General features: G+C 42.8%; 1 pseudogene; it reads right to left on the bottom strand.

Annotated features, from left to right (window-relative positions):
* Positions 1–1442: 1442 nt before the first annotated feature.
* On the bottom strand, positions 1443–17059 carry LOC135534306 (uncharacterized; annotated as a pseudogene).
* Between the last annotated feature and the right edge of the window lie 435 nt (positions 17060–17494).

Below are 17494 nucleotides of genomic sequence, written 5' to 3'. Positions count from 1 at the left end.
CAACAGCATCTCCAGCTGTACATTCCCTCGTGGGTAATGTTCAACCTTCGAATAACCTGTGTTATTCATTTGACAGCTGTTGTTCTGTTGTTACGGCATCTTGATTCATAAACACTCTGCATTCGCTCTAATCCTAAATTAAGGTATTTCTTGCTGTCTATTGGGAACGATCAGTACTAGCCCCATGGGAATCCATTCACTGCTGTGTGTGTTTGTGTGTGTGTACGGTGTGTGTGTTTACGATGTGTGTGTGTGTTTACGGGGTGTGTGTTTACGGTGTATGTGTTTGCGTTATTATTATTATTTTACGTTTGTGTGTGTTTACGGTGTGTGTTTTAATTGTGTGTTTACGTGTGTGTGTGTGTGTGTGTGTGTAATTGATAATAGTGTGTGTGTGTGTGTGTAATAATGTGTGTGTGTGTGTAATAATGTGTGTGTGTGTGTGTGTGTGTGTGTGTAATGTAATGTAATGTGTGTGTGTGTGTGTGTGTGTGTGTGTGTATACATGCATGTGCGAATAAAGGAGCAGCAATGAGTGTAAGGAATAAGAATTCAGAATCCAGTCACTGAAGGTCACTGAAAGGTCACTGTAGAAGGACTATTATTATTTACAAACCATGTCAGTTCAGTCCACAGATGATTGGCTGGCAAAGAGCGAAGCATGTTTTACGCTTAAATCCGGACTCTGCCATCAGCGTGATGTATCAGCATTCGTTGGACCAGGCACGTTTTCCCACTCCTCCATTGTCCAGTGTTGGTGATGTCGTGATTGTTTTTAGCTGATAGAGCGGAACCCGGTGATGTCGTGCCCACTGGGCCCCTTCTTCTTCTTTTTTTTGGCTGATGGGAGCGGAACCCGGTGATGTCGTGCCCACTGGCACACTTCTTCTTGTTTTTAGCTGATAGGAGCGGAACCCGGTGATGTCGTGCCTGGAACGCTTCTTCCTTGTTTTTAGCTGATAGAGCAGAACCCGGTGATGTCGTGCCCACTGGAGCAGCTTCTTCTTGTTTTTAGCTGATAGGAGCGGAACCCGGTGATGTCGCGCCCACTGGAGCAGCTTCTTCTTGTTTTAGCTGATAGGAGCGGAACCCGGTGATCTTCGTGCCCACTGGCACCACTTCTTTCTTCTTGTTTTTAGCTGATAGGAGCGGAACCCGTGATGTCGTGCCACTGGAGCAGCTTCTTCTTCTTGTTTTTAGCTGATAGGAGCGGAACCCGATGTCGTGCCCACTGGAGCAGCTTCTTCTTCTTGTTTTTAGCTGATAGGAGCGGAACCGGTGATGTCGTGCCCATCAAGCAGCTTCTTCTTCTTGTTTTTAGCTGATAGGAGCGGAACCCGGTGATGTCGTGCCCACTGGAGCCCTTCTTCTTCTTGTTTTTAGCTGATAGGAGCGGAACCCGGTGATGTCGTGCCCACTGGCACCACTTCTTCTTCTTGTTTTTAGCTGATAGGAGCGGAACCCGGTGATGTCGTGCCCACTGAGCCCCTTCTTCTTCTTGTTTTTAGCTGGGATAGGAGCGGAACCCGGTGAGATTCGTCTGCTGCAATAGCCCATCGGTGACAAGGATCCCGCCGAGTTCCGTAATGTTGTCCATTTGTGGCCCACCTGTTAGCTTGCAGTTCCCTTCGACTTCTCTCATCAACTATCTTTTTAGCCCACAGGACTGCCACAGGACTGCCACAGGACTGCCACAGGACTAACACAGGACTGCCACAGGACTGCCACAGGATTAACACAGGACTGCCGCAGGTCTGCTGCAGGACTAACACAGGACTGCCACAGGACTGCCACAGGACTAACACAGGACTGCCACAGGACTGCCAGGACTGCCACAGGTCTGCTGCAGGACTGCCACAGGACTGCCACAGGACTAACACAGGACTGCCGCAGGTCTGCTGCAGGACTAACACAGGACTGCCACAGGACTGCCACAGGACTAACACAGGACTGCCACAGGACTGCCACAGGACTGCCACAGGTCTGCTGCAGGACTGCCACAGGACTGCCAGGACTGCCACAGGACTGCCACAGGACTGAGAAGGACTGCCACAGGACTGCCGCTGACTGGATGTTTAAAGTTTCTTGCACCATTCTCTCTCTCTTTTTTTACCTCTTTTTCTCCCAATTTTGTGGTATCCTGTTGGTAGTTACAGTTTTGTCTCATCGCTGCAACTCGTGCGGACGGACTCTGGAGAGGCGAAGGTCGAGAGCCGTGCGTACTCGAACACAACCCTGCCAAGCCGCACTTTTCTTCTTGACACAATGCCCACTTAAGCCCCCGTACCAATGTGTCGGAGAAAACACCGTACACTGGCGACCCCGTGTCAGCGTGCAATGCGCCCGGCCCAACACAGGAGTCACTAGTGCCCGATGGGACAAGGACATCCCAGCCGTAAATCTTCCCCCTAACCCGGACAACGTTATCCGGGTTAGGGAGGGTTTGGACTATCCCGAGTCTGTACGAGAGTTGGGAGTATGCTCAGAGTTGCTTAGGTCACTAGCTTTGCGCATTCTTAATGTTTAATCAAACAGTAACTGAATGCCTCGATGCCTGTCTGCCTGCTTTATATAAGCAGCAAGCCACAGCCATGTGACTCACTGTTTGCAGAAGCGATCCATTTTTGTGAAAGAGGTGTACCTAATACAATCTGAATACTTGTTTTGGAAATATATATTAAAAAGTAAATTGAAATACCTGAAATAGTATTTGAACCCAGGTCTGATGTAGGCAGGGAGGCCCTACGAAAGGCGGTATTTCAGGGACTATATGACAGTCAAGCAAATTGGCAGCCTATTAGGTCATTGGCGCTTGGAATGATTCATGTCAATGATTCATGTGAATGTGAATGACTCATGAATGATTCATGTGAATGACTCATCTGAATTACCATTCAGCACTGGTGGGTGGGAGTACTGTACCTTTAATCTCGATGGTGTGGGCTAACCCTCATACAACACTATGTTATGCTAACGGAGGGTAGGGATAGGTCGTACTTTAATCTCGATGGTGTGGCTAACCTCATACAACACTAAGTTTATTTAACGGAGGGTTAGGGATAGGTAAAATACCTTTAATCTCGATGGTGTGGCTAACACTCATACAACACTATGTTATGTTAACGGAGGGTTAGGATAGAGTCGTACCTTTAATCTCGATGGTGTGGATAACCTCATACAACACTTTATGTTATGTTAACGGAGGGTTAGGGATAGGTCGTACCTTTGTCTCGATGGTGTGGCTAACCTCATACAACACTATGTTATGTTAACGGAGGGTTAGGGATAGGTCGTACCTTTAATCTCGATGGTGTGGCTAACCCTCAACACTATGTTATGTTAACGGAGGGTTAGGGATAGGTCGTATGCCCTTAATTCGATGGTGTGGCTAACCTCATACAACACTATGTTATGTTAACGGAGGGTTAGGGATAGGTCGTACCTTTATCTCGATGGTGTGGATAACCTCATACAACACTATGTTATGTTAACGGAGGGTTAGGATAGGTCGTACCTTTAACAATTCGATGGTGTGGCTAACCTCATACAACACTATGTTATGTTAACGGAGGGTTAGGGGATAGGTCGTACCTTTAATCTCGATGGTGTGGCTAACCTCATACAACACTATGTTATGTTAACGGAGGGTTAAAGTCGTACCTTGCTAATCTCGATGGTGTGGCTAACCTCATACAACACTATGTTATGTTAACGGAGGGTTAGGGATAGGTCGTACCTTTAATCGATGGTGTGGTTAACCTCATAACACTATGTTATGTTAACGGAGGGTTAGGGATAGGTCGTACCTTTAATCGATGGTGGATAACCTCATACAACACTATGTTATGTTAACGGAGGGTTAGGGATAGGTCATTACCTTTAATCTCGATGGTGTGGCTAACCTCATACAACACTATGTTATGTTAACGAGGTTAGGGGATAGGTCATTACCTTTTAATCTCGATGGTGTGGCTAACCTCATACAACACTATGTTATGTTAACGGAGGGTTAGGGATAGGTCGTACCTTTAATCTCGATGGTGGCTAACCTCATACAACACTATGTTATGTTAACGGAGGGTTAGGGATAGGTCGTACCTTTAATCTCGATGGTGTGGCTAACCTCATACAACACTATGTTATGTTAACGGAGGGTTAGGGATAGGTCGTACCTTTAATCTCGATGGTGTGGATAACCTCATACAACACTATGTTATGTTAACGGAGGGTTAAAGGGATAGGTCGTACCTTTAATCTCGATGGTGTGGCTAACTCATACAACACTATGTTATGTTAACGGAGGTTGGGATAAGTCATGCCTTTAATCTCGATGGTGTGGCTAACCTCATACAACACTATGTATGTTAACGGAGGGTTAGGGATGAGTGTACCTTTAATCTCGATGGTGTAGCTAACTCATCGTACCTTTATGTTATGTTAACGGAGGGTTAGGGATAGGTCGTACCTTTAATCTCGATGGTGTGGCTAACCTCATACAACACTATGTTATGTTAACGGAGGGTTAGGGGATGAGTCGTACTTTAATCTCGATGGTGTGGCTAACTCATACAACACTATGTTATGTTAACGGAGGGTTAGGGATAGGTCGCATCTTTAATTCGATGGTGTGGCTAACTCATACAACACTATGTTATGCTAACGGAGGGTTAGGGATAGGACGTACCTTTAATCTCGATTGTGGCGTTAGCAGACGGGGCCTGATCGAAGGTGTAGACACACATGTACTCCCTGAATCCTCTCCTCGGGGCTTCTTCAGGCTGGATTTACACAAAACAAACACCACAAGTCAATCAATCCTTGTTTAGTTCTAACTCTGAAAGGCACTCTGATGTCAGAGGCATTGCCTGCGTCCCAATAATCTGTCGTTTCTTCAGAAATGTGCACTTAGGTTAGGTTACAGGACTGTTACCCATACGGGGGCAAGCAGGGCAAATACTGTAGGACCTAGACCAACCCATCTTCAACATCTCTAATAATCAGGAACAATCAAGAAACCCCAGAATTCTAACACGGCAGAGAGGATCTTTTCAAAGTTAGTCAACACTTATAGGTTTAAACCTCCACCGTCGGGGAAATGAACCCCGGTCTCCAGCGTGACAGCCAGGGATCCTCAAAAAAACAACTAAATAGGAGAGTTCCAAGCCCCCAATCAGTCATCAAAAATATTCGCTAGGATGTCAATTCAAAAAAGAGTTGAGGAAGAGACAAGAGGGCCCAACCGATCTACTTTATTAACCAATAAGGGCTTTTTTACATATAAGGAAATAAATAAGGAAATAGGAGGACAGATAATAAACTCTAAACTCTCCCTACCATGACTGTTGTTAAACTCTTATAGATGGGGACATACTAGTACTCAGTGTTGGCTCTCTCTCCGCGGGTCTCTTGGATCTCCTCCCCATTCTTCATCCAGAAGCTCTCCTTGTGGGCACTGTGGAATAATGTTAGGTTGCACTGCAAAGTGATGGGCAGGCTGTGGTGATCAGTGGGCAGCATGATGTGGTCCGACGAGTTGATGGAAGGCTCTGAAACACCAATAAAACACTTCCAATATTCAATTCCATTTCAATATATTCAACACATGAAGTTAAACTGACATTTCCAATTAACTGAAAAACAATGAGGAAAATGTACATTTCAGTTGATGAAAGGCTCTGAAACACCGATAAGACATCAGGGTTAAGGTCAATTCCATTTCAAATGGTATCTTATTCTTGTAATTTTCAATGTAGTTCATTGAAATTAGTTGAAAAGCAGTGAGGAAAATTGGATTGGAATTTCAGGCTACTCCCAGAATTGACTGAATTGAAATGGAATTGACCCCAGCCCTGATAGAGACATCACACAGGCTTGTGTTTCTAAACAACCCTGTAGTTCACTTCAAACAAGCACAATGAGTGGTAGGCACATACTTTCCCATACCAGAGCCATACACATACAGTATGAGTACTTTCCCATACCAGAGCCGTACACATACAGTATGAGTACTTTCCCCTACCAGAGCCATACACATACAGTATGAGTACTTTCACATACCAGAGCCGTACACATACAGTATGAGTACTTCCCCTACCAGAGCCGTACACATACAGTATGAGTACTTTCCCATACCAGAACCGTACACATACAGTATGAGTACTTTCCCCTACCAGAGCCGTACACATACAGTATGAGTACTTTCCCCTACCAGAGCCGTACACATACAGTATGAGTACTTTCCCATACCAGAGCCGTACACGTACAGTATGAGTACTTTCCCATTCCAGAGCCGTACACATACTGTACAGTATGAGTACTTTCCCATACCAGAGCCATACACATACAGTATGAGTACTTTCCCATACCAGAGCCATACACATACAGTATGAATACTTTCCCCTACCAGAGCCGTACACATACAGTATAAGTACTTTTCCCTACCAGAGCCGTACACATACAGTATGAGTACTTTCCCATACCAGAGCCGTACACATTAAGTATGAGTACTTTCCCATACCAGAGCTGTACACATACAGTATGAGTACTTTCCCTTACCAGAGCCGTACACATTAAGTATGAGTACTTTCCCATACCAGAGCCATACACATACAGTATGAATACTTTCCCCTACAAGAGCCGTACACATTAAGTATGAGTACTTTCCCATACCAGAGCCATACAAATAAACAGGATGTCTATAAATGGCTCTGGTCTCTACCTCCAATGATTTGCAGACAGAGCAGTCAATGTTGGTTTGAAATCTACTTGGCATCCAGCAATTCAGCACAGAAGGTTGTAGAGCTGACATAGGGGTTAAAGGTTAGAAGTCAGGCTTCTGGGACTGGATAGTGATTTAGGGCCAGTGTTTGATAGGTTTCCATGTCCTTCGTAACCCAGAACCATATATATTGATATATGCTGAACAAAAATATAAACGCAACATGTAAAGTGTTGGTCTTATGTTTCATGAGCTTTAATAAAAGATCCCAGAATTTTTCCATACACACAAAAAAGCTTATTTCTCAAAAATTGTTGTGCACCAATATATTTACATTCCTGTTAGGGAGCAATTCTCCTTTGACAAGATAATCCATCCACCTGACAGGTGTGTCATATCAATAACATGATTAAATAGCATGATCATTACACAAGTGCACCTTGTGCCGGGCACAATAAAAGGGCCACTCTAAAAATGTCACCCAACACAATGCCACAGATAACTCAAGTTTTGAGGGAGTGTGGAATTGGCATGCTGACTACAGGAATGTCCACCAGAGCTTTTGACAGATAATTTAATGTTAATCTCTCTACCATAAGCTGCCTCCAATGTCGTTTTTAGAGAATTTGGCAGTACGTCCAACCGGCGTCACAACCGCAGAACACGTGTATGACATTGTGTGGGCGAGCGGTTTGCTGATGTCACCGCTGTGAACAGAGTGCCCCATGGTGGCAGTGGGGTTATGGTATGGGCAGGCATAAGCTACGGACAATTAACACAATTGCATTTTATCGATGGCAATTTGAATGCACAGGGATAACGTGGCAAGATCCTGAGGCCCATTGACATGCCATTCATCCACCGCCATCCCCTCATGTTTCAGCGTGATAATGCATGGCAATTCCTGGAAGCTGAAAATGTCTCAGTTCTTCCATGGCCTGCATACTGACCAGACATGTCACCCACTGAGCATGTTTGGGATGCTCTGGATCAACGTGTATGACAGTGTGTTCCAGTTCTCGCCAATATCTAGCAACTTCGCACAGCCATTGAAGAGGAGTGGGACAAAATTCTACAGGCCACAACAGGCCTGATCAACAGCCTGATCAACTCTATGCGAAGGAGATGTGTCGCGCTGCATGAGGAAAATGGTCACCAGATGCTGACTGGTTTTCTGATCCACACCCCTACCTTTTTTATTTTTTAAGGTCTCTGACTGTGTAATATGTATATATCTGTATTCAGTCGCGTGAATCCATAGATTAGCCCACTTATTTATTTAAAACGACTGATTTCTTATATAAACTGTAACTCAAAATCTTTAAAATTGCTGCATGTTGCGCTTATACTTTTATCGTAGAGATATAGCATATATTCACCGATAAGAGTGTTCAAAACACTCAAAATGTAAATACGCAGACTATTCAAACCAATGCTTAAAATTTATTATCGATATACAAATATTTTAAGAATTAAATATGAAAGAACATAAAGGACAAATGAAGAAATCAAAGTATCGTTGCAGATGGAGTTAGGGTTAGTGGGTGAGATGGGTTAGTTAGGTTAGGTGGGTGAGATGGGTTAGGGTGGGTGAGATCGATTGGAGGTTAGGGTGGTGGGTAGATGGGTTATTAGGTTAGGGTGGGTGAGATGGGTTAGATAGTTAGTGGATGAGATGGATTAGTTAGGTGGATGGGCAGACAGTTAGTTCAGTTAGAATTAAGAGATGATTATTAGAAGGTTGGTGGGTGAGACGGGTTGATAGTTAGTGAATTGAGATGTGATTATAGTTAGCTAGGTGAAGGCTAGATAGGTTAGGTGCGAGATTGGTTAGATAGGTTAGGATGGGTGAGATGTTAGTTAGGTTAGAATTGGGTGAGATGGGATAGGATTAGGGTGGTGAGATGGGTTAGATAGGTTAGTGGGTGAGATGGGTTTAGATAGGTTAGGGTGGGTGAGATGGGTTAGATAGGTTAGGGTGGGTGACATGGATTAGTTAGATAGGTTAGGGTGGGTGAGATGGGTTAGATAGATAGGTTAGGGTGGGTGAGATGGATTAGTTAGATGGAGTTAGGGTGGGTGAGATGGGTTAGTTAGATAGGTTAGGGTGGTGAGATGGGTTAGATAGATAGGTTAGGTGGGTGAGATGGAGTTGGGTAGATAGGTTAGGATGGGTGACATGGATTAGTTAGATAGGTTAGGGTGGAGTGAGATGGGTTAGATAGATAGGTTAGGATGGGTGACATTGATTAGTTAGATAGGTTAGGGTGGGTGAGATGGGTTAGATAGATAGGTTAGGGTGGTGAGATGGGTTAGATAGGTTAGGGTGGGTGAGATGGTTTAGATAGGTTAGGGTGGGTGAGATGGGTTAGGTAGGTTAGTGGGTGAGATGGAGTTAGATAGGTTAGGGTGCGAGATGGTTAGATAGTTAGGTGGGTGAGATGGGTTAGATAGGTTAGGATGGTGACATGGACTAGTGAGATAGGTTAGGTGGGTGAGATGGATTAGATAGGTTAGGATGGGTGACATGGATTAGTTAGATAGGCTGGGGTGGGTGAGATGAGTTAGTTAAATAGGTTAGGGTGGGTGAGATGGGTTAGATAGATAGGTTAGGGTGGGTGAGATGGGTTAGTTAGATAGGTTAGGGTGGGTGAGATGGGTTAGATAGATAGGTTAGGGTGGGTGAGATGGGTTAGATAGATAGGTTAGGATGGGTGACATGGATTAGTTAGATAGGTTAGGGTGGGTGAGATGGGTTAGTTAGATAGGTTAGGGTGGGTGAGATGGGTTAGATAGATAGGTTAGGGTGGGTGAGATGGATTAGTTAGATAGGTTAGGGTGGGTTAGATAGGTTAGGGTGGGTGAGATGGGTTAGGTAGGTTAGGGTGGGTGAGATGGGTTAGATAGGTTAGGATGGGTGAGATGGGTTAGGTAGGTTAGGGTGGGTGAGATGGGTTAGATAGGTTAGGGTGGGTGAGATGGGTTAGATGAGTTAGGTAGGTTAGGGTGGGTGAGAATGGTTAGATAGGTGAATTGGGTGAGATGGGTTGGATAGGTTAGGTAGGTTAGGGTGGGGTGAATAGTTAGATAGGGTAGGTGTGAAGAGATGGGTTAGATAGGTTAGGTAGGTTAGGGTGGGTGAGATGGGTTAGGTGGGAGAAACATAAGGTAGCAGGCCTATGAAAAAGGAGAAAGAAGAAAACAGAGGATGTTGAGTGAAGAGTGAACCTTACTAAACACTATGGTCTCAGTGTAGACGACGGGAGGAACCTTACTAAACACTATGGTCTCAGTGTATTTACGGGAGGGGAACCTTACTAAACACTATGGTCTCAGTGTAGGCGACGGGAGGAACCTTACTAAACACTATGGTCTCAGTGTAGACGTACGGGAGGGAACCTTACTAAACACTATGGTCTCAGTGTAGGCCGACGGGAGGGAACCTTACTAAACACTATGGTCTCAGTGTAGACGACGGGAGGGAACCTTACTAAACACTATGGTCTCAGTGTAGACGACGGGAGGAACACTAAACACTATGGTCTCAGTGTATACGACGGGAGTGGGAACCTTTCTAAACACTATGGTCTCAGTGCAGACGACGGGAGGAACCTTACTAAACACTATGGTCTCAGTGTAGACGCGGAAGGAGCCTTACTAAACACTATGGTCTCAGTGTAGACGACGGAGGAAACTTCATTAAAACTATGGTCTCAGTGTATACGACGGGAGGGAACCTTACTAAACACTATGGTCTCAGTGTAGACGACGGGAAGGAGCCTTACTAAACACTATGGTCTCAGTGTAGACGACGGGAGGGAACCTTACTAAACACTATGGTCTCAGTGTATACGACGGGAGGGAACCTTACTAAACACTATGGTCTCAGTGTAGACGACGGGAGAGGAACCTTACTAAACACTATGGTCTCAGTGTATACGACGGGAGGGAACCTTACTAAACACTATGGTCTCAGTGTATACGACGGGAGGAAACCTTACTAAACACTATGGTCTCAGTGTAGATGACAGAGGGAACCTTACTAAACACTATGGTCTCAGTGTATACAATGAGGGAACCTTACTAAACACTATGGTCTCAGTGGGTAGCGACGGGAAGGAGCCTTACTACTATGGTCTCAGTGTAGGCCGGAGGAATCCCACTAAACACTATGGTCTCAGTGTATACGACGGGAGGAACCTTACTAAACACTATGGTCTCAGTGTAGACGACGGGAAGGAGCCTTACTAAACACTATGGTCTCAGTGTAGACGCGGGAGGGAACCTTACTAAACACTATGGTCTCAGTGTATACGACGGGAGAGGAACCTTTACTAAACACTATGGTCTCAGTGTAGACGACGGGAGGGAACCTTACTAAACACTATGGTCTCAGTGTATACGACGGGAGGGAACCTTACTAAAGCACTATGGTCTCAGTGTAGACGACGGGAAGGACCTCGGGTACTGGGAGTCTAGTGAAGCTGCTAACTAAGGGAGCTCAGGCACAGAGAGATCGTTCCTCATTTTCAGGATGTATGGGGTGGGGCACAGGGGGAGAGCTCTGCTATTTATTCATTTTAGGGTGTATGGGATGGGGCACAAGAGGGAGAGCTCCGCTATTTATTCATTTTAGGGTGTATGGGGTGGGGCACAGGAGAGTCCGCTATTTATTCATTTAGGGTGTATGGGGTGGGGCACAGAGGAGAGCTCCGCTATTTATTCATTTTTAGGTGTATGGGGTGGGGCACAGAGGAGAGCTCCGCTATTTATTCATTTTTAGGGTGTATGGGGTGGGGCACAGAGGGAGAGCTCTGCAACTTATTCATTTTTAGGGTGTATGGTTGGTGATTTGGTATTCATTATTCATTAGGATCCTGCAAAGGCATCAGCTACTCTTCCTGGGGTCCACATGAAACATGACATAATACATAACACAGAATATTATTAGTCAAGGACTGAAATACATACATTTAAAATGTCACACATAGCCTACATATCAGCACATAAGCAATAACGATATCTAGGTCTAATACATAATACAGTGCACACATTTACAAGGTATATAAAATGGCTCTTCACAGTCCCCTTTTGTGGGGTAAAGTGTTCTTTTAATCTGTATTATTGCTTGTTTGAGTTACCTGGGTTACCATGTAGTCGTGGCTCTATTTAACACTGTGCGTTTCCCAGCCTCTGTTCTGAACCTAGGGGACTGAAGAGACGGCTGGTTGCATGTCTTTTGGTACCGATGAGCGTGTGAACTATGTGCTGTAACTGCTTGAAAACAGACAGTTCCACTTTCCAACATCAATACCTCGCACAAAGACCAATAGTGATGCAGTCAATCACTCAACTTTGAGCCAGGAGAGACTGACATGCATTTTTACGGACACTTTCCCTCCATGTACAGTACATCTAAGTGTGATCGTTCTGCTTTGTTTCTGGACCGACTGCAATTTACCTATATCCTCTTTTCCCACATGACCACAGTTGGGCAGTAGTCCAGGTGCAACAAAACTACGGCCTGAAGGTCCTGTCTGGTCAACTGAGACGTCAAGAAAGGCAGAGCAACGCCCCCATCACGGACAGACCTCATCCCATTTTAGAAACCATAGAGCCTATATGTTATGAAAACTTGCTATCTAGGGTTAGGCACCCCAGCAGTTTAGTCTCCTCAACTTGCTCAATAGCCACATTTCTCAATAATAGATCTAAACGGTTTTAGCATTCAGCAGTGATTTGTCCCAAAACTTTATTTTAGTTTTTGAAATAATTAGCATTATTGCTAATTACCCATTCTAAAACTGAATGGAGCTCTATGTTAAGTGTCTCAGTTATTTATTTTACTGTTGCAGTGGACGTGTTTAATGTTGAGTCGTCAGCGTTCAGCAGACACACAATCTTTATTCACCTTTCTGATTCGGAGGAGTTTGGGGTAAATGCAGAAACACATTTCAGTTGAAGACATTAAGTTGTACAACTGACTAGGTATCCCCTTTCCCTCTTTATTCAAGGTCAGTGGAAGGTCATTTGTAAACACAGTAAAACAATAATGGCCCTAGCCGGTTGTCCTGGGGCATACCACACTCAACTGGATTTGCATTAGAGAGGCTTCATTAGCAAAAACCCTCAGTTTTTTTAGGTATCTCTCAATCCATAATAAGGCAAAACAGCTTCCACAATCATCTTACTATCAAATTCTTTCAGCCAATAATCAGTCATTTGTGTCAGTGCCGATATGTTGAGAAACCCTCCCCTATAACAAGCTGAAAGCATTTGCAGCAAGCTGATTGGTTGGCTGTTTGAACCATTAAAAGAGATTGCTCTGCTATTCTAGGGTCAGCAGGAATGATCTCTGCCTCCCTCTGAGTGCACACACCATCTTCTAGGCTTAAATTGAAGATGTTGCAAACAGGGAGTCACAATGTATTACGCTACCAACCGTAGCAATTTACTATCCATGTTGTCGGTATCAGGTGGTTTGTCCTTATTTAACAAGGCAGTTAAGCCATTGTTCCTAGGCCGTCATTGTAAATGGAATTTGTTCTTTAATTGACTTGCCCTAGTTAAATAAAGGTTAGAAAAATAAAATAGATATTTTTAGAGACAGCAAGAATTCTTCACCTTCACTTCCACACCCACTTTGTGGAACTCAATGAGCTTGTCTTTCATTATTGGGTCCATTATACATGAATATGAAGGTTCAGCAAGTTTTGTAAATCTTACCAACAAAAAAGTGTTTTGTTATGAACAAGCCATCTGCCTAGATGGAAGATCGAAACAGTTTGCTCTTGTCTAGAACTTGAATTTTAAGTACTCCAGAACTTTTAACTATCATTCTTCATATAATTTATCTCTGTTCCATAGTATAGTTTCTTCTCATTTGTGTTTAGTTTAGTTAGGTGATTTCTCATTTGTGTTAGTTTAGTTAGGTGATTTCTCAATTGACTGTGTTTGCCAGTCTGCTGTGTTGTCCGACTTATTTACTATTCTCTTTGCTTCATCCCTCTCAGCCATACAGTTTTAAAATCAGCACCGATCCCATGGGATTTGGCAGTTTTAAATGTTTGTTTCTTGATGGGCCTATCAGTAACCGGAAGAAGCAGTTTCATAACTGCTTCAAGTGCAGCGTATCTGATAGTTCCTCATTACACACATTAGACCTACAAAATATTTTTCACATATTCGACATAGAAATCATTACAAAACCTCTTGTATGATCGTTTATACACAATTTTAGGTCCAGTCTTTGAAACTTCGTTTTTTCTAGATATGGCTATTAGAATTTTGATCACAACCAGTCAATATTTAGGTCACCCAGAAAAATATACCTCTCTGTTGATATCACATTACATTATCAACATTTCACACATATTGCCAGTCCAAATACTGACTTTTACCACTTGGTGGTTTCTATAGCAACTTTGAGAATAGGCTTTAGTTTAGGTAGATTAACCTGTAGCCATATTACATATTCGCCAAACAGAAAAATGACTCTGGACATACATGGCAACACTTCCTCCATTTGCATTTCTATCTTTCCTGTATATTCTATAACCACGTATAGTCTACTACTGTATCATCAACGGTATCATGACAGGTCGCAGTTGTAAATGAGAACTGTTCTCAACCTTTAAATAAAGGTGGAATAAAATATATTTTTAAAGAATTATTCAAGTGTTTTTCAGAGACGGTCAATATGAACAAGCTTTCAGATAACAGTTGTCTATTCCTAAACCTTGTTTCTCCGCCACATAAATGGTTATTTGGCACTTATGGGTTGTCATTATTAGTGCTATTCTGGGAGATTATACGATATAATAAGTGATGACATGATACAATACAATATAATACGATACAATACAATACTATGTAATATAATACAATAGATATAAAACAATACGATGTAATACAACACAATACAATACGATGTAATACAATGTAATATGATGTAAAATTACATAATACAATATGATACAATACAATGTAATACGGCTGTAATGCTAAACAAGTAAATGTAAATACTATACAATACAATGCAATACAAATGCAATTTGATGTAAAACGACACAATATGACACAACATAAATGTAATACTATATAATACGATACAACTGTCCCACCCCTGACCTTAGAGATCTTATGTCTCTATTATGGTTTGGCTAAAGTGAGTTGGGGTGTGTATTCTATGTTTTGTGTTTCTATGATTTTCTATTTCTATGTTTTGGTTGGTATGGTTCTCAATCAGGGACAGCGTCTATCGTCTCTGATGGGAACCATACTTAGGTACCTCTTTTTCCACCTGTGTTTGTGAGATTGACTTTGTTTAGGGCACTTTGTCTTTGAGCTTCACGTTTGTTTTTGTTGTGTTTATTATTTTGTTTAGCGTCATTTTGATTCAATAAATAAAATGTATGCTTACCACGCTGCACCTTTTGGTCCTCTCCTTACGACAGCCGCGGACAACAATACAAATACGCATGTAATACAATACAATGTACACGATATGATACAATACGATGTAATACAATACAATGTAATATGATACAATACGATGTAATACAATATGATACAATATGATACAATACGATACAATACAATGTAATGCAATATGATACAATACGATACAATACAATACGATACAATACGATGTAATACAATATGATGTAATACTGATATGATACAATAAGATGTAATACGATATGATACAATGTAATACGATTTGATACAATACAATACAATACAATATGATACAATACGATACGATATAATAAATATGATACAATACAATATGATACAATACGATACAATACAATACGATACAATACAATACGGTGTAATACAATATAATACAATGTAATACGATATGATACAACATGATACAATACGATACAATGTAATACGATTTGATACAATACAATACAATACAATATGATACAATACGATACGATATAATAAATATGATACAATACAATATGATACAATACAATTTGATACAATACGATACGATATAATACGATGTAATACAATATAATACGATGTAATACGATATAACATGATATAATACAGTGATGGCTTCTACAAGGGAACTGGTGGATGACCTGGAAGTTTTTGAAGGCTTTTGGGAGTACACAGGTAGAGCTAGTTGAGTTGCTAACCCCATGAGGACTGGAATAGTCGTGTAGAATCAACCATGTTGCTTACACCTCACAGAGGTACAAAACATCAAAGGGTCACTCCTGTCTCAGCCTCCAGTATCTATGTTGCAATAGTTTGTGTCGGGGGGCTAGGATCAGTCTGTTATATCTGGAGTTATTCTCCTGTCTTATTCGGTGTCCTGTGTGAATTAAAGTGTGCTCCCTCTAATTCTCTCTCTCTCTTTCCCTTCCCTCCCAGAGGACCTGAGCCTAAGAACCATGCCTTAGGACTACCTGGCCTGATGACTCCTTGCTGTCCCCAGTCCACCTGGTCGTGCTGCTGCTCCAGTTTCAACTGTTCTGCCTGTGGCTATGGAACCCTGACCTGTTCACCATACGTGCTACCTTATCCCGGACCGGCTGTTTCGACTCTCTCTCTCTCTACCGCAACAGTTATCTCTAACTCTGAATGCTCGGTTATGAAAAGCCAACTGACATTTACTCCTGAGGTGCTGACCTGTTGCACCCTCTACAACCACTGTGATTATTATTATTTGACCATGCTGGTTATCTATGGTTTTAGGCTGGATGTAAAAAGGGCTTTATAAATACATTTGATTGATTGATATGGGGAAGGGGTAGGGAGTGAATTGGGACTGGCTACTAATGAAGCCGCTAACCCTGAGGGGTGATGGGGTTACTCTACTGTCTCTGACCACTCACTCTGCAGCATAGTAATGGTAGCTTGTGCTCTGATCCAGGCAGAGTTTTGGTGTAGATCGTTACGCCTTGGATCATTACTGGCCCGACATTCGTATGTCCCAAAATCCTCCAGACCAAGAAGCGTGACGCCCAGAACGCTCACGCCGTTGGTGCCGTACGCCGTGTTGATGGACACGCGACTTTTACGGGCGCCGGTCCCAGAGCTGGCGGAAGGAGTCGGCCCGGTTGATCTCAGAGTACCACCACTGAACCTCTGGGGTCGGGTTACCGACCACGTCACAGTACAACTCAAAGGTGTCGCCTGTTAGTTTGGTCTCAGACAGGGAGACTTCACAAAGCCAGCTATGGAGGTGGAGTAGTGGAGTAGGAGTGTTGCCATCCACAGGAGAGGAGGAGAGTAGAGAGTAGTGTTGTCATCCACAGGAGAGGATGAGTGTAGAGAGTAGTGTTGCCATCCCAAAGGAGAATAGTGTGTAACCATCCAAGTGAGCCGGGGAGGGTAGATATAAAGGGGTAAGTGTGTAGGATGGATGAAAAGGTGAGAGAATGAGAAAGGATAAATGAAAGGAATCAGTTGGGAGGGAAAAAAGAGAAGTAAAATGTTAAATCATAAGGCTAAGGTAGACTCAATCAGAATCAGAAAAAGAGAAGTAAAATGTTAAATCATAAGGCTAAGGTAGACTCAATCAGAATCAGAAAAAAGAGAAGTAAAATGTTAAATCATAAGGCTAAGGTAGACTCAATCAGAATCAGAAAAAGAGAAGTAAAATGTTAAATCATAAGGCTAAGGTAGACTCAATCAGAATCAGAAAAAGAGAAGTAAAATGTTAAATCATAAGGCTAAGGTAGACTCAATCAGAATCAGAATAAAGAGAAGTAAAATGTTAAATCATAAGGCTAAGGTAGACTCAATCAG

The sequence above is a fragment of the Oncorhynchus masou genome, unplaced genomic scaffold (genome assembly GCF_036934945.1).
Source record: "Oncorhynchus masou masou isolate Uvic2021 unplaced genomic scaffold, UVic_Omas_1.1 unplaced_scaffold_3241, whole genome shotgun sequence".
Taxonomy (NCBI): domain Eukaryota; kingdom Metazoa; phylum Chordata; class Actinopteri; order Salmoniformes; family Salmonidae; genus Oncorhynchus; species Oncorhynchus masou.
The sequence above is the reverse complement of the archived record's forward strand: the minus strand, read 5'-3'. Positions and strand labels throughout refer to the sequence as shown.